Here is an 18,556-nt window from a genome sequence, read left to right as displayed (position 1 = left end):
TTCATCACGTATATTGTCATAGTTTGCCCCATTGGAGTTGTAGGAAATCCTTTTGAGCATATCTTCCATGGGTAGCTTCTCAATATTGTGGATATGTGTCTGTATTGGCGGGGGCAGCAGAGCATCGTGTATTAGTTCCTCTAAGAGGAGGACTTGTTCTGGGGTGCCATCTGCCTTTGTTACTATTCCCCTCTTGGTGGCTTTGTCATATGATTTGAGGTACTCCACACATAAATCTATGTTGATGGTGCGGGGGAGGCTTTCGGCTATTCTGCCAAGACCCACTTTCTCCAGCTTACCTTTAACCTGTGTATCCTCCAATATTTGTAAACATTCGGGGTTGTGGTAGTGGAGCGTGATTTTCCCGTGTAGTGTCTGAATGTCTTTGATGATCACAGATCCTTGGAAACTCTGTGCATATGGCCCCAAATTACTGAGCTTGGTGCCACAACGTGCTCTCTTCCTTCATTCCGCAGGTGACACTGTGGTACTTGTTTGGGTCATGGCCGATTCTAGTGTAACGCAATAGGCCATCTGTAACATTGGAAAGAGCGTCGATCATAATGATCGGTAGGAGCTCATGGTCTCCCCCTTCTCTTTTTTTTTTGGTGATGTGTGTTTATGTGTGTTCGCTTGTGTGCTTGATGAGAAGTATGTTAGTGGGGTGAGCAATAATAGATGTATGAGTGTTGGTAGGGAAACAATGTTAAGACATGAAGTTGCAAATGTGAGAGTTTAAGTCGTGAAGAGTTAGCTTAGGCCGTTGAAGAGTTAGCGCGTGAAAGGCTTAGCTCGTGAAAGGCTTAGCTTGTGAAAGGCTTACGTGAAAGGCTTAGCCCATGAAAGTTGCAAATGTGAGAGTTTAAGTCGTGAGAGTTAGCTTAGGCCGTTGAAGAGTTAGCGCATGAAAGGCTTAGCTCGTGAAAGGCTTAGCTTGTGAAAGGCTTACGTGAAAGGCTTGAAAGTGCAGGTTGTAAATCCGTGAAATAACAGAGTTTTGTATGTAATGTTTTGAGTGAAAATAAGTGTGAGTTTTGTATGTAATGTTTTGAGTGAAAATAAGTGTGAGTGTTTGTCTATAGCATGTCCTAAACATTGGAATGCGATTAAATGCAGTGTTTAGTCCTATCGAAGTGTTGGTATGAACTCCAAGAAATAGCATACTGCTATTTCACGGGTTTAGAAAATCCTTACCCTTGTGAGGCGATTAAGGGTGAGAATACACCTTTGCATGCAAATTGAATATTTACAAGTCATGGCAACTCAAAAACAGAATGAAGAACATATGCAGACGAATGGAATAAGAATGCATTCGATTATTTTCATATTCTATAATCTTTTATTCAAAAGAAAAGAAACAATCGAAGTTGGAGGACACCCTCCTACCTGTGATTGAAGGTCGTAAGCAATGATAAATGAAAGAACCCTTGAATGCAATGCCGCAGGTGATGGCAGCTGATGAACCTGAATGCAAAGAAGAATCAAAGGCAGGCGAGCACGACGAAGAGAAATGCATGAAAAAAAGAAAAAAAGAAATGGATACCTCTTGTAATTCTTCTCTGTTTATTGCCACAAAAACCAATGTGGTACTTTGGAACTTGTGGGAATTTTTTGTTTCAACTGCTTTAATTCAACGTGAGAGCTTTTGATTTTTCCCTCTATCCAACTGAAGAGTGCATCCATCGAACCTTGCGGAACCTGTTTTGTTTCTTGTGCATGTGAGTGCATGTCTTCCTTCCCCTTCTCCACAACTTTGTTCAGTTTTTTATCCTTGGTGGATGACATTGGCAATGTCGCACCTTTCTGTTCCACTAGATAAACGTGCTTCTTTCTCCAAACCAATTTTTGTGCCTTCTCATCACTTGATTTAACTGGGAATTGGTCCTGTTTGTGGTTATGGTCCTTTCCGGTTCTCCTAAAGCCGCATGCTGTATTGGGTCTTGGGTTGAACTTGGATACCCATACTTCTGTATTGCCTTGATAATAGCCTTGTGCAGCTAATAAATCCTTGTGAACCCATTGCTTTTGAATACTTCCAGTATTGCGGGTCTTCTTGGAATAGTGTTTTTTGTCGTTGGTTAGCTTTCTTGATTCCATTCTTGTAGCCTAACTTTTTTTCTTTAATCCCCATGAGACCTTGTTTGTATCATAGTATCGTTGTGCTTGAAGTTGGGCTTTGGAAACCCACTATTGATGTACTGGACACTTTTGCTGCAGTTTTTGCGATTTTCTTATATGGAGATGAGGTTGTGACATGGACGCTTTCTCTGGTATGATCGCTGCTTTCTGTGGCATCGGTGGTTCCATGTCACTCGCCATTGCCTGTTTTCCTTTGTTTAAGGGGCTCCATAATGTCACAGTGATGGTATCCTTGCCATCATTGAGTTGTGATGTTCTCTTTTCCTATTGGATATGACAATTACTGGCACAGATCCAGGATCGTCCAAGAATCATCTCTTCTTCCATGGATCTTGCAGGCACGACAAACACCTCTCCCACTAAGGGATTATTTCTGATAGAAATATTAACGTTTAAAAACCCCATAGCTTTTGTTGTTGATAAATGCACACTTCGGACTTGTGCATTTGTAGCTTCGAGGTGAGGTTTGTCTAGAGCTACCCATGTTTCATAAGAGATTAAGTTATGTCTTGATCCCGTATCAATTAATGCAATGCTCTTGACGACGTGACTCTCTTTCGTAGAGAATTTTACGCTGAGACATATCGGCTCAATGTCCAAGTCATCCTCATCAAGAAGGGTGAGTGAAGCCATGTTTACATGCAACATTTTTCCCTATAGTCTCTATTTGGCCTTGGCTTCCCTTGCCTTGGCTTCTTCTTGAGCTTATTTGATTTTTTCTTTAGCTAGCTCTTTCTTTTGTTTCAGTAGATGCTCATGTGTGAGCATCTCCTGGGTCAGTGGTCTGTAATGCTTCTTGAGTTTATTCCCATTGATGTATCCTTCCATCTGTACTCCCTCGATGGTTTCAATTCGGGCTGACCCTTGAGGGGTGATTTTCGACACTCTAAAATGTCCTAACCGTCTGTATTTCAGTTTCTTTTTCTTGGTGCTTCCGATACCACACATGAGGACGGCCTCCCGTTTCCAGTTCCTTTTGTTTCAAGTTATGGTCAAACCAACGCTTTCTGCATAATTTCTCGACCATAAGCCCATGTGATGTAATTAGCCGGGTTTCATCAAGTTTTTTTAAATCAATCAATCTCTCGGCCAATGCATTTTCAGTAAGCCTCTCCTGTACTGCAATTCGTAGGCTTGGAACTAAGTTCTCCTAGACATTACCACATCAATGTCGTAAGCTAGATGGAAGGGAGTATATCCTGTCACCACCTTATATGATGTACAATGCGTCCATAGAGCTGTAGTCAGCTTATGTTCCCAATCCGTGCGACTGACTCCTAATGTTTTAGTTAAGACGGCACATAAAGTCTTGTTTGTGCTCTCTGTTTGACCATTTTCTTATGGATAATAATGTGATGACATTCGATGGACTACAAAGAATCCGGCTAGTAAGTGTTTAATCACCTCATTAATGAAATGCGAACCCCGGTCACTGACTAATTCAAGTGAGCATCCAAATCTAGAAATGATATGTTCATATAAGAACTTGGCCGTGGTTCGTACATCAGCTTGCTTAGAGGCTCTTGCCTCTGCCCACTTTGTGAAATAATATGTGGCCATGATTACATATCGAGCTTGTGAACGGATGCGCTGTTGGACTAATGGGTCCAACAAATTCAATTCCCCACTTCTCAAAGGGTTGTCTTACAATCACAGGGGTGCGTGGAATCCTGTCTCTTTGTTGTGGAATAGAAAATCTTTGACACTCCTAGCATCTTTTCACAAACTCTATGGCGTCCACAGTCTCGCTGAAAGCACTTTGCGAGCTAAAACTTCTACAGCGAAGTGTCCTCCGTCTATTCCTGAGTGTGCTTCTTCTAGTATTGTGAAAAATTTATCTTCTCGCACACACCTTCTTAGGATATCATCCTTGCCTAGCTTATATAATTCTCCAACAATTAATTGATAAGGTGTGGCCAGCTTAATAAGCCGACACATTTTATCCTTGTTCAAGGATCGTTCTTGCAGAAAACCATGAGCTAGATAGTTAGATATCTCCTCACTCCACGCAGGCACCATGTTCAATTTGAACAGACAAGGGGAATTAAAGAAAAAGGAGTTTTGTGGAACCAATCTCAAACTGGGAATTTTACTTGCATAGAACCTCTGTTTTCATTTAAAGGATTGTATTATGCCAAAATGCTAGAGGAAGCATTTGGCATGTGTTTTACTAAGAGGAGGTTTGTTGTGCAACAGCTGGCAGGGAGTCGTCGAGGGACGTCGCTTGCGGCAAAGCCTGCCGAGGTCTTGACCGACCTCGGTACGGTTAAAAGCGTGCGCTTCCGGTACGATGGGCAAGGACCGACATGCTCCCACATTCTTGTAGGGCATGGAGCTCTTAATCCAACAAAGGCCGGGCTAAGGCCTCTAATAATGAGCCAGTCCATGAGGAGTTGGTTGGACCTAGCCATAGACCCGAATTACATAGAATAACCAATGCAAGAAGAGGAAGAGGTTTAGGTAGGGGGGAGTGGCTCCTCAAATACCAATTGTGGATCCAAATGCAGTCACAAGGGTGGATCTGCTAAATATAGCCGTGAAAATGGGCTGAGAAATGGTTAGGGAGCTAGACACCGCTCTAGAATCCAGAACATCCTAAATGAAGCCACATATCATTTCCAAGCTTGTACAAAAGTTCTTGGGGAATGGAGACCCAATCCAACATATTGAGATCTTTGAGTCAACCTGTGAAACCTCTGGGTCACTGAGTGATGTGACCATGATCCACGCTTTCTCGCTGACCCTAGAAGGAAAGGCTCATCAATGGTATCGAACCCTAAAGCTAGAGAATAAAGTCAACTTCACTAGGCTTAAGAATGTGTTCGTACCAAGCTTTGCTTGAAGTGGCGACAGATGGAGTCTTGTGGCTCAGCTCAAGCAAAAAGAAAATGAGTCCATGCGAGATTATGTATCTCGACTCAAGCACTTGAATTCAAGATGCAAGCTACGGGAGAGACTAACCAATGATCAGGTATTTCCTTGCTTTCGGAGAGGAGTCCGAGATCATAAAAATGCATGATTATCTAGTATTAGCCCGATTGGCTACCTTAGATGCATGCTGTAAGCTGGCAATAGAATATGAAGACAATATGCTTGAATTTCCACAACCTGAAGATGCCAAGGCAATTTCAATAACATCAACATCACGAGTCTCAAGTCACCAGGACACAGGAACCTGGAGCAAGCAAGTAGGAAATATGACTATGGAGACGAGCTCAGTAATGCCATACTAGATAAATTAAAAAAAGGATGGGAAAGAAGCACCAGGGCATGTTCATCTCTACCCCCGTAGAGATCTAGTTTGGTGCTCCCTTTGCAGAATGAATCACAACTACCAAATGCCCTCAATTAAGAGTAAGGTAGTTACTCTATTGTGCTCATTGTGTGAGACTAGGGAACCATGACACTTCCATGTGCAGATATTCGAGGCTCCAACTTGTAGCACAACTACCAGCACCCAGAGTGCCGCTAGCCTTACTAGCACCACCAGTTCAAATCACTGCGGCTGCAGGGCAGTCAAACTCATCCTACTCACCAAGAGTGATGTTCCGGATACATGATACGTAGTCTTTGCCACCACCTATTCTACCACCATAACCTCCACACACTAAAATCAACCAGGTATTGATTAAGGAACCCTTGGACGAGGGAGAAGTCATGCATGAGGTAGAAATCAATAATGATTACTATGAGGAGGCCACAAAGATTTTGCCAGAGTTTTGTCTTACAGAATAGCATGCCAGTGCTAGTGTTCCAAACCATGGTACAATGGAAAGGTAAAGACATAAACTCAACTATAAGAAGGGGGCCACTACAGTGTTTTGGTTGTGGTGGACCTCATTGAATAGCATACTGTCTTAATAAGAATGTGGTTCATGCAAGCCAAGCTTAGCCAATGGCAGCACAGCCTAACGACATGCCAACACTTGTGTTAAGTGTGGGGTTGATCATTTGATCAAAGACTGCCCATATCGCGCCAGTGGTTCTGCTTCCACTTCTAACCATGCCACTATCAGGACCTTAAGTGTGCAACCTAAGAATATCACGCCACTAAATGTCCTGACATGAGCACAAGCAAAACAAGTGGACAAAGGGAAAAACCCTACCGGTGATACAACCTCTAAAACTAGGAGAAGGAGAAGAGTGAAAAAAGTGGGCAAGGGTGACACCATGCTCACGATCCGAAGAAGATACCATTGACATCGGATCCACCGAGTAAAAGGAAGGGAGTGACCAAGCACCGAAACCAGATGAGCATACCCAAGAAACGCAAAGAGAGAGACCAACAACCCCTAAGGGGATTGTTGAATATCCAAATGTTGAAGAAGAGATAAGGAAGCTTGAAAAAGCTAAGGCCCTGGTTGAGGAGTGCCAATGAATTCATGAAACCAAATTGAGGGCTAATAGGGATAGGGACCAAGAAATGAGCTGATAAAGGAAAGGAAATTGGATGTGCCTACTCCAATTCCAGAAGAGTCTGAGGGAGGGACTCAGTGTGAATTCATGGCAAGAATGTTTGAGGAAGTAGAGCAAGACTTGTCCTTTCATTCATTCCCTAGGGGTGGGTACACAAAAAAATACATTGAAGGAGCCCTCACTTGCCAGGGAACCAAGGGACATAGGCAGTCTCGCAACCATACTGTCCACCACGGTTAAAATGCCACTAGGACCATTATTACACAATACTCTGGCTTTGTGGGCAGACATAAAGGATTGGGTAGAGGAAAGATTAAACCCAATGTCCATTTCAGAGGAGACCCAGTCACCTCTAGTAGAGAAAAACCTAGAGCATGCTAAGGTAAGAACTCCCAAATTCATCAAAATACATGTCAATCAACTGGACCGGTATTATGAGAGTGATGACACAAATGCTACAATTCCAATCCATCATAACGGGTACCAAGCACTAGCTATATCCTGGATGGAGGAGTTGGGGTGAGCATCATTTTTACAAAACATTGTTGGGAGAACTGGGGTAAACCTGATTTGGAAAGAGCAAATCTAATTGTTAAAATGGCAGATGGAACCATAGTGACAGGGGGACGGCGGGACGCCCACGTGGGACGTGGGAACGTCATCCCGACTAACGGCAGTTGCGTAACGGCGGCGGGACGGCCTGGGGGACGGAACGGACGGGACGTGACCACGGGACAGGCGTCTCCGCCCGGGGGGACGGGGGGACGTTGTCAGCCGGGGACAGGGGACGTATGCAACGGCTACAAATTCTGCAACGGCTACAAATTCCAATCGTTTTTTTTCAGGTAACGGCTACTAGCCGTTGGCGGCTGGCCGTTTGAGAGTTTGAGAGAGAGAGAGAGAGAGAGAGAGAGAGAGAGAGAGAGAGAGCTGCCATATGCTATATAATGGGCTGCAAGCTACTCCTCTTCTACTCAAGCCTTCCAACTTCCAAGACTTGAGTTCCTCTCCACCATCTCCCTCTCCTACTCAAGCTTTCCTCTCCACTATCTCCCTCTCCTACTCCACCACCTTCCTCTCCACCCTCTCCTACTAGACTACTTCAATCTTCCCTCTACTTCTTCTCCTACTCTACCCTCTAAGCTCTCTCCACCCTCTTCTACTAGACTACTACTAAGTTACTAACTATTCATGGCATCCTCTTCTCGTGCGGGCGGTAGGAGTAGAACAGATGGGTGGTCATGGTGGGATGAGGTCAACTTCGAGCCTCCTACTCATGCGGGGGGTGCACGTCCCATGGACATGCAAGCTTTGCCCATATAAGCGTGTGGGTGGGGCCAATAGGGTGAGGGCCCATTTGTTGCATGAGCCCGGTCATGAGGTGAAATTTTGTGAGCGGGTCACACCGGAGATAAGAAAGGAGCTTCTTGCAAAGCTTGCCGCCCATCAAGCTTTGAGTGCAAGCCAAAGGGTGCGTGGAGTGGATCCCAACACTTATGTCACTCCAACCCAAACATCAGGTTCTACATCGGGTGGTGGTGCATCTTCATCTACCCCTCTATCACTACTCGAGGCTTCACACAAGCCGCCTTCTCAATGCCGCAACCTAGTCCACCCTCTCTCTCGTCGGCAAAGTACTCTTGAGGGGAGTTGGGATCCCAAAAAGGAGGAGGAGGTTGATGCCGCGGTGGCCCGCTTCTTTTTTCATGACCACATTTCTTTTCATGTGGCACGGTACGTATTTCACTCACATGATTTCATCATCATGTCTCACGAGTCACGATTCACAGGTCACCATTTTGCCATTCTAATTACTTACCCTCTTTTTTTTTGAAATGATAAATAGGTCCGACTACTTCAAAACGATGGTGAAGAAGATTGGCGAGTACGGTCCTCACTACACACCTCCATCCTCCGAAACCTTGCGGACCACTATGCTTGACAAGGAGAAACGCCTTGTTGAGCAAGCGGCGGCAAACACAAAGAGACAATGGGCTCGCAATGGAGTCTCTTTGATTGCAGACGGATGGAGTGACACGCGGGAAAGGTCTATCCATGGCCTTGTGGCATACTCACGGGGAGAGATGTACTTTGTCTCCTCACATGATGCTTCAGGGACGGGAAAGAGTGCGGATGTACTTGCTGCTGAGTGGAGTAGTGCTGTCGAGATTATCGGCCCCGAATGTGTGATCGGTTTCGTCACGGATGGTGAGGCGACAAATAGGGCAGCGGGAGCTATTCTTGAGAGTATGTATCCTCAAATCACCGTCTCTTTTTGCATGGCACATTGTCTCAATAATCTTTTGAAAGATATTGGGAAATTGTCATGGATTGAATCGGTGATTGATGATGCATGTGCAATTGTGACCTTCATCAACAATCACACATACCTTCGATCCGAGTTTGGGAAGAGGTCCATAAAGGTCCTTCTCAAGTACTCGGACACTCGCTTTGCATACAACTTTCTTATGTTGCATCGCTTGAAGGATTGTCAGGGTGCCGTGCGGCAACTATTCATCAGTGATGAGTTTTGCTCCTCATCTTTTGCACGTACACAGGTAGGGATTTCATGCAAGAAAAAGGTCGACGATGCTGATTTTTGGGAGGACCTCAAGCGCACTGACGCCATGGTGCATCCCATTGTCCACTTGCTCAGGATTGTTGATGCTATGCAGCCATGCATCGGCAAAGTATATGAAGCCATGGACCAGATGATAGAGAGTCTTGAGAAGCTTGAGCCAGACGTAGATAGATATGAGGAGATCCACTCGCTTTGTGTGGCGAGATGGAGCTCATATTCCTCTCCTTTACATGCAGCTGCTTTTATGGTGGACCCAGAATTTCAAGGAAAAGGGCAGGAGGGTGATAAAGAGGTGAGCAACGGTTGGAGACTCATCTTGGATCGCGTCACGCCGGATGCAGAAATCAGGCGCAAAATTAGAGACCAGCTCTCTAATTACAAGGCATTTCAAGGCTCATATGGATGTGCAGATGCGTAGCAGGACAGATTCAAGGTTGGTGCAGCATTATGGTGGGAGGACTTTGGATCAGATGGACCAGAGCTACAACAGTTGGCGATCCGGATCTTGAGCCAGTCCGTTAGCTCTTCTTGCCTAGAGCAATTATGGTCCTCCTACAGTCACATTTCATCAAAGAAAAGAAATCGGCTTGGGGTGGAAAGAGCTAATGATCTTGTCTTCATTAGCGCAAACTTGCGCATGCTTGGCAAGAGTGCAAGATGCAATGCCGATACTTTTACACAGTGGGAGATGGAACAAGAGGAGGCAGCTACAACTATTGCACAGGAGGGTGGGACAGATGGTTCTCATCATGAGCCTTCATCGGATGACACAATCCCCATCCACACTTCACGCACTCATGATCATGAGGCTAGCACCTCTCTTATTGGGAGCGCAGAGTATGAGAGCGAGTGACTTATATTTTGTATCGCCTAGGCCCCACCATCTTTTGAGTATATCTATTTAATGTTATCAACTTTAAAGTCTTTCTTTTCCGACTTTGCAAGTCTTGACTCTTGACTCTTGCACCTCGTAGCGTAATTTAATTTTAAATGTAATGTGTATCATGATTCATAACTTTTGGAGTTAGAAAGCTTGTTGTTATTGATTGATTAATCTTGATTCTTTACTCCTCTAAAATTAACAATTTTGAGTGCCATCCCCACCCCCCGTCCCCGTTCCCTACCTTTCCCCGTCCCCGTCCCCGTCCCCTGGTAACTATGGATGGAACATCTTCAAGACCTATGGGGCTGTTGAAAAATGTAAGACTTAAGCTCTTTTCATTCCGCTACCATCATATTTGTTGTAATGGACTTTCTGTGCGAACTGGATCCATATGACATCATCTTGGGCAGACCTTTCATGAGGGAGACCAAATTGGTGCATGATTGGGTGTTAGATCACGTGTATGTTTGAAAGGATTTGCAGATTCTAAAGATTGATCTACAAACGTGGAAGACACACCCAATGGAAGGAAAATTGTTTGGAAACAATTTGGTCACCACTTATAGAAATGCGTCCCTACAATTCTGCCAACCAATGGTAGAGAATTCAAGGGAAGAGGAAGATACTGCAATGTATGCATCGCTTCCACCTCTAGATTTCAGTGAAAACTGGATGCATGTGCTTGCCACTATAGATGTGTTGCAACAACCCAATATGTTGATTCAGGGAACGTTCCTCCCACTTCAGTGTGCATGGTAAATGTGCAACCAAGAGAAGAGGATATGGAGGATGAAGCTTCCAAAAGAGAAGGGTCTGGATCTCAAGGCCGCACCAGTACCCAATGCCTCAGAAAATGGCTAAAACAGAAGAGGTATATCGCTCGACGAAATGTCGTGTTATGAAGTAAACCCATGGACGCCTAGTGGCTGAGATATCTCGAAGCCACTAAGGTGCACGAGGAGTTTTCTAAGAATTGGGGTGAAGAGTTGAGTAAGATATCCCTGCTAGAAGGAAAGCGAGAGGAGGAAGTTATACCTCAAGAGTAAAAAACGCCTAAACTCACAAAACAGGGCATCGAAAATGAAACAAGGCTCTGGCTGAAGCTGAACGCGAGGCTACGAAGGTGATGGCTCAGACAAAAAAAGAAGATGAAGATAAACCATACCTACTCTTAGTGTCGGACCATTTCGAAACATACACAATTGACGAACAAAAAGTGGTCCACGGCTAAAAGAGTAAAGGAATATGGTCTATCCACGTCATACGATGGTCCACATGAATCCAAAATATGCAACGATTGTAAAGGAGGAGATTGAAAAACTCATCGCCATGGATTTCATCTATGAGATTGAGCACATAGATTGGCACAACCTTCAAGGACTATTTGCGAAAGTGGCTGGAGGTATTCATTGATGATCTGTGTGCACACTCATGCTAGACTAAACATTTGGCTTGCTTGCGAAAGATGTTTGAGCGATGTCGATTTTATCATGTATCTTTAAACCCTTTGAAATGTCAATTCTGGGTCAAACATGGTGTAATCTTAAGGCACATTGTGTCTAAAAACGGTATTCCATGGATAAGAGCAAGGTAAACAATCTTGGTATTATCGCCACCCACCAACTACAAAGGTTTATAGATGTTTATGGGCCACATTGGGTATTATCATTGTTGATCATATTCCATGCTGAAATCGCCAAACCATTGTACATACTACTTATTGTCTTTGAATGAACTAAGGAATGCCAGAAAGCATACAATAAGTTGAAGAAATCACTGGCCAGTGCACCTATCCTGAGACCACCTAACTGGGATCTTATATTCCATGTGCACATCGATGCATCAAACTTTGCAATAGGTTGTGTATTAGAACAGCCTAGGGAATTCAAATCGGATTCCCAGTTTGCTTTGCCAATCGTCAACTAAACGATGCAGAGATAAATTACACCATCAGTTTATGCTATAAAGAAATATCGACATTACTTACTAGCCAACAAATTTGTATTCTTTGTGGACCATCAGGCCCTATTATATTTGGTGAATAAGACTTGCACCATAGGGAGAATCACACGCTGGTTACTTTTACTCTTGGAATTCAACTTTACGGGTATAGTAAGAGAATGGACACAACTCGTGTTGATCGACTACATGTCTAGAATTCCAAATGGAGAACCTGCAAGTAGTATTGATGATGACCTCCTAAATTTCGTAATGAGAATCCTTGATCTCTCATCATCAGGGTAATCTACCCATCATTTGATTGATTGTCCAACTAGATTCTAGGTGATTTCGGTCAAAGGAAAACTAGTTTAATTCAACGGTAGTCTATTCTTTGCATTTAGGAACTGGAATTGGTCACGAAGTTTTTGCTTGATTCAGATCGAGAGATGGACAAGTAGGTTTATTGTCCGTCCCCCTCTCGTAGTCTAACCAAAATCATTCGGTTTAGTCTTAACAAGGATTTACTTCAGATAAACATCTATTTTTGGTTAAATACTAATTTAGTGATTTAACCAATTAAAATATCTAAAGATATTCTTTCTACTACTTAATTTCTCAATCTTAATTCCCTAGGTAGAATTATGGTGAAATTTCATCTTTTGACACCAAAAATTAATTTCAATTCTTTCTTTACTTAAATATCATAAAAATTTTCTTTTAACTAAATACCAATATCTATTTTTTTGAATAAGCTTGAAATCCCTCATTTTCTCATTTAATAAGTGCAATCCAAATGTCATGGGAATTTCTCTTTTATCATAAATTAAATCTATCTAAAATTTCTCTTTAAATTAAATAAGAATATTCAATATTCTAAATATACCAAGAATTTCTCTTTTTTCATTTAAATGATTGAATTCCAGATATGATGGAAATTCCTCTTTCATCATTTAAATTTATTCATGCTTAAAATAATTTTAACTAAAATTTCTCTTAAAAATTAAATAAAAATATCCATTAATCCTCATATGACAAGAATTCCACTTTTTTCATTTAAATGATTGAATTCCAATTATGATGGGAATTCCTTTTTTATCATTTAAATTTTTCTTATACATGAAAATAAATTTAACTAAAATTTATCATAAAATTGAATACATAAAATTGAATCAAAATGTCCATTAATCCAAATATGACAAGAAATCCACTTTTTTCATTTAAATGATTGAATTCCTAATATGATGGGAATTCCTCTTTTATCATTTAAATTTATTCATGCATAAAATAATTTATCTAAAATTCTTCTTTAATTTTAAATAAAATATCAATTATTTTAATATTACAAATTCTCTCTTTCTCCATTGGAATACATGGATCTCCATTACCATGGGAATTCCTCTTTTATCATATAAATGAAATTACTAAAAATTTTACTTTTTCTCTAATTAACTATTTATACATAAACATTAAAAATTAAATTTTCATGGATATGACAAGAATTATTCATCTAACATAGGATGACTAATCCTAGAATATGGTAGATAGTCCTCTTTTCACATTATGCATAAAAATAATTTATGTGTTAATTTCTAAAAATTTTACCATAGCTCCGCTCTGTTATTAGTGATAATTTTTAATCATTTTAAAAAGCATAAGACTTAGTAATACACTTATGATAGATTAACTATCAATAGATATAAATCTAATTTATGGATCTAAATTATAATTTTATCATAATTTATGTAACATAAAAGCATTAAAAAGTCATTTCTTTGGCCTCTAGCTTGACTAGCATAGAGTTTGATTTTAGAATTGAGAATTGCTCCATGAGAAGCATCATTTGAATAGAGAATTGGTCATAGGAATGACCATTCTTTGAGCGAGAGAGATATATACTTAAAAAACATCCTAATTAAGCCATTCATTTGCATACTTCTCAAGCTTGAGAGGGGTTAAGAAGTGAAAAACATTTAGAATAGTAGAGAAAAAATCATAAAGTCACATCTCCTCTTGTTTTGCTTGCTTCTCTATTCTTAGGAGAGGCCCCCAAGCAATCAATTGGTTAGTATGTTGAGAAGAAAGCTCCAAGAAATGTTGAAGAGAGAGAGAAACTCCAATCTCTCCAAAATGTAGAGGATTTTTAGGGGATAATAGAAAATATGCTTATTCTAATGTAATATTGGCATGGTCTAGTTTCACAGATGAGAATAAAAAAGAATGAGGGTCTATTTATATGTGAGGGAGGCCACTAAGTGAGTCCAACTAAGTTCTAGAAATTTTCAGCTTCAGTTTGGTTGAATTTGGACAAGATTTGGACCAGTTTAGCTCTCTTTTTGATTTGGTTTGATCCAGGAGAGAGGAGAGATAAAAATATATGACTATTTTTAAATTTAAAACCCATTCACATGTCTGAAATAAGAGCCTCCTTGAAGTCTCCCCCTTTCCTTACCAAGGTGGCAAAATTGTATGATTACTCCAAAAGATCTCATTTTTTTAGTAATATGTCATAGTTTTTAAATAATAAATCTTGTACTCAGTCAACTCTTCATCTTATGTGGACATTTACTCATTTTTTGGTATTTTCTTTTATTGATTCGATTTATCTCATCTCAACACTTGGATTAATCTTATTGGTCCATAGGAACCTTAATTGGACCATAATCCACAAATTTCAAAAAATCTTGACCCTTAGGCTTTTAAATCATTTTTAATTGATTCCTAATGCACCTTGGAAAATTTATTTTGATTTTTTGTTTCAAGAAAACATATTTTTTATATTAGGAGAATTTGTTTATCCAAAAATATCTCAATATTGAATTACCACTCTCTGGAATTTTTTTTATCTCTCTACGCAAAAACTAGAAAAAATAATATTTTCTTGTATTCAGAAACACGAAATGATTACAGGGGATTGAAGTAGAGCCTGTTCATTAATCAGGCTCAGGAGTTATGAGATAACAATTCATTCAGAACATATCATTCATATCCTTAACACAATAATGGTCCATCATACCGAAAATTTCATATGAACATTCTTTCATGAGAATTTCAGTTATGCAGATTTTCAATTTGTCATCCCTTAATTAGATCCACTGGGTCAAGGGTTAACAACAGCAATTTATTAGCACAATCCACTAATCTCATAGTGATTTGCTGAAGTCATTATTGCCATTCCAGTTATTAACATCATTATTGGGATTCGTCCCATTCATCCTCATTGTGGTTTTGTTCAACTTATCACCTTTCAACCAAAATTCAAGAATCATCATTTTTTAATCAAAATCCAAATCTACTCATCAATTCTCAACCAGAATTCTAAAATCATATCAACCAGCATTCGAATTCATCAGTTGGATAGCATTTTTGCTTATAATTTCAAGGTCTTAGATTTACTCGTATTATATACTGCCAGTAAAGAGTTGCAGTTATACCTCAGTATATACGGGTAGTCACGGTCCTTGGAACTATAAGGTTGTCTAGGCCTCAAGCAAGTCAAGGATTCCATACAATTGCGGTACTTCCATATGAAGACCCAATTACCTATTTATGAATCTTCATTCTGAATATCAATTTGTATGAATTTCATCACACAATTACAACCTTTTACTGCTACTTCATAAATTTTTGACATTTCTTGCTTCTCGGTTGATCCATTTTAGCCAATTTGCTCTGATACCAGTTGTATAAGGTCTATCTCAAGGTGTGTGAAAAGAATCTTTCCACTGGCCAATTCCACTTGCATAGGTTTCCCGGATTTTTGATTTCGGACTAATTTACGTAGACATCTTGGGGAAATAAAAGAATGAGTACTTTCTGAATCAATCAAAAGCTTGAATTGCGTACCCTGGTACTGTGCTGGAGTCTGGAGAACTAAAAATTGACGGTTATTCCCTTGATGCTCTATTGCTGCATAGATCTGTCCTTTTTCTTCCTCCACTTCATCGGCTATAGTGACAGCTCTAGTTGCTTCAATCTGAGGTGGAACTCTCTCTCTCTTTGGTTGTTCTAATTTTGGGAGGGAGTTCGGAGACTCCTTTGCATGGAGGCTGTAGGTTGAGCTGGCACTCTTCTAGGGTTACCCTGATTTTGGCACGGGGGGGACCCTGATTGGACTGATACGAAGGAGTCTGTCTTTGAATTCTGGGACCCTGGCGTCCTTGGCCCACAGAAGAAGATGGGAAATCCTTAGCTGGTGCCCAAACCCCTAACATCCAAATTATCCGTTCTCGCTTCGAAGCTCTTTACTCTGCATTCTTGAGAGAGCCAAAGTTTCTGAGAAAGAACTTTGAGGGAAAGGTCTTCCTTCATTCCTGAAACTTCCGATCTCTAGATTCTGGTTGGGACCTTGATGTCTCTTTGGAGGCGGAAGGTTAAAAGAACTTCCCGGTGTCTGAAATCTTTTGAAGGATGAGGGATTTCATGATGAAGGCTTTGGCGAAGTCCTTTGCCATTCTGACAGCTTCCGCCATGGACACTGGCTTGGCATTCTTAACCAGTGTGTCTAAGGGTTCGTTCATTCCCTGAATGAACCTAGCCAAAAGTTTCTCTTCATAGAGGTGGTGAATATTTGAGTAGAAGAGCAAATGCCTGGTGATATTCTTCGATGATTTTTCTCCCCTGGTTTAGCTCTAAAAATTCATTCATTTTGGTTTAGCTCTAAAAATCCATTCATTTTGGTTTCTAAAAACCTGGGGGACAAAACCTCTTTCTTAAATATGCTTTAAGATCGTTCTAGGAATAAGCTTTAAGATCATTCCAGGACTGGGTATTCTTGACCAGATGGTTGGTGTCACAATGGTTCCTCCATGCCACCCTGGGTGTTTCCACATTTTCAGCCTGGCAAGAGCCATTTTGCTCCGCTCATTGTAGCCTGTGACATCAAAATACTCTTAGATCGTTCTAGGAATAAGCTTTAAGATCATTCCAGGACTGGGTGTTCTTGACCAAATGGTTGGTGTCACAATGGTTCCTCCATGCCACCCTGGGTGTTTCCACATTTTCAGCCTGGCAAGAGCCATTTTGCTCCGCTCATTGTAGCCTGTGACATCAAAATACTCTTCCATAGCTTCCACCCATTTCTCCACAGCCTCGCCTAAGTTCTCCCCTTCTCCTTTGAAGGGTCCTGGGCTGAGTTCTGTGAAGAGACTTGCGAACGTCGGGGTCAAGCTCTTCTTCTTCGAAGAGAGGGTCTGGCTGACGGCCATGGTTTCCTCACCTAATGATTCTGCCAAAAATGATATATTATTAAATTTTTATTTTGATATCATCCACAAGATCCTAAGACTTAAGAGGTTCGAAAAATAATTTCTTAAACAAGATAAATGATCTTATTGGAGATCTATGACATGTGTCCGGTAACAGATTTTACTTCATCAATTCATCAATCAATAATCACTTATACAACAGGGAATTTTTTCACAAAACATTTCTTTATTTATATAAAAGTTACAATATGTACATAGAGCAGCTCAGCTCCAGAAGACAAAATCTCCTCGGGAGATGCATAAGACGATGGTACTGGGCTATAGACATGCCCTGATACAAATGTTCCCTTACTGCCAATCAAGGGAGCTACTATCTTCTCCTTAGGAATAAAGCGCCTAAGGAGTTTCTATAGATTTGGCAGGAAAGTCTGAAATTTCGAGGCCTTGAGTGATATAAAATAACACCATGTATCACTTTGAGCTTCATCAGAATCATGGTCAATGAGAGATTCTACCTCAGCATCGCACGCTGGTCGCAAGAGGCGTGGACATACTGCCTTGTAAACCACTTGTGCTGCCATCACTCCGCTGGGTCAGGAAAATATAGATCCTCAAAATGGCATGCGGCTCGGCTTGTTCGAGTGGAAAAGATGAGATGCTCGAAGGCAAACACAGTCATGTCTTCTGAGTGAGGTCGAAAACACAAGATAAGTGTGGAACTTCCATCTATAAAATCAAATTCTTTGATTAAAAATCTTCATTAATGAGGCTTACAAAATGAAAATACAATATGTAAATGCTATTTCTGAACTTTTATTACAAGTTTTTGATAAGAATTCATTTGTCCTTATTAGCTTTCAACAAAGCTTTGATACCAGCTATGAGATCCCCCTCCGAGGGCACTGGCGCGGCGGAAGCACCATCGTCAGCCTCTCACACGGGGCGGGGATCCACACTTGAGTCCTTGCTCGTGGATGTCCAGATGAGGGACTAGCCCGGCAGTTCCTCCAAAACCGAGCCCGGAAAAACCTCCCTCGCCCGGAAGGCACGAGCAATTCCACCATGGGAAAATCTTCTAACGGGGGAATTAATCTAACGAGTCAAAGTCTTAACTAGTTAAATTGATCCGATCGAACCTGAAATCACATAGTCAGATCAAAGAAGAGACTTGCACTTGGTCCATAGAATCAATGCTTCTTTCCTTCTTTAACAAGGCACAGCCTGCTGATTCCCTCCCACAGAAAAAGGGTCTTCTCAGGACTTAATCTAACTAACGTAACTAATCCTATCTTAATTGTTTCGCAAGAATCCCCCGATCTAGCCTAACCCCAATGGGCCCATGGGTTAGCCAACCACTCGAGCCAACCACCCGACCACTGTATTGGTGGGATT

General features: G+C 41.3%; 1 pseudogene; it reads left to right on the top strand.

Annotated features, from left to right (window-relative positions):
• The first annotated feature begins 8,298 nt into the window (after positions 1-8,298).
• Positions 8,299-10,222, top strand: LOC147633374 (uncharacterized; annotated as a pseudogene).
• Positions 10,223-18,556: the final 8,334 nt, after the last annotated feature.

Source organism: Cibotium barometz, chromosome 12 (assembly GCF_041138505.1).
Source record: "Cibotium barometz isolate CiBa-2024 chromosome 12, ASM4113850v1, whole genome shotgun sequence".
Classification (NCBI taxonomy): domain Eukaryota; kingdom Viridiplantae; phylum Streptophyta; class Polypodiopsida; order Cyatheales; family Cibotiaceae; genus Cibotium; species Cibotium barometz.
The sequence above is the reverse complement of the archived record's forward strand: the minus strand, read 5'-3'. Positions and strand labels throughout refer to the sequence as shown.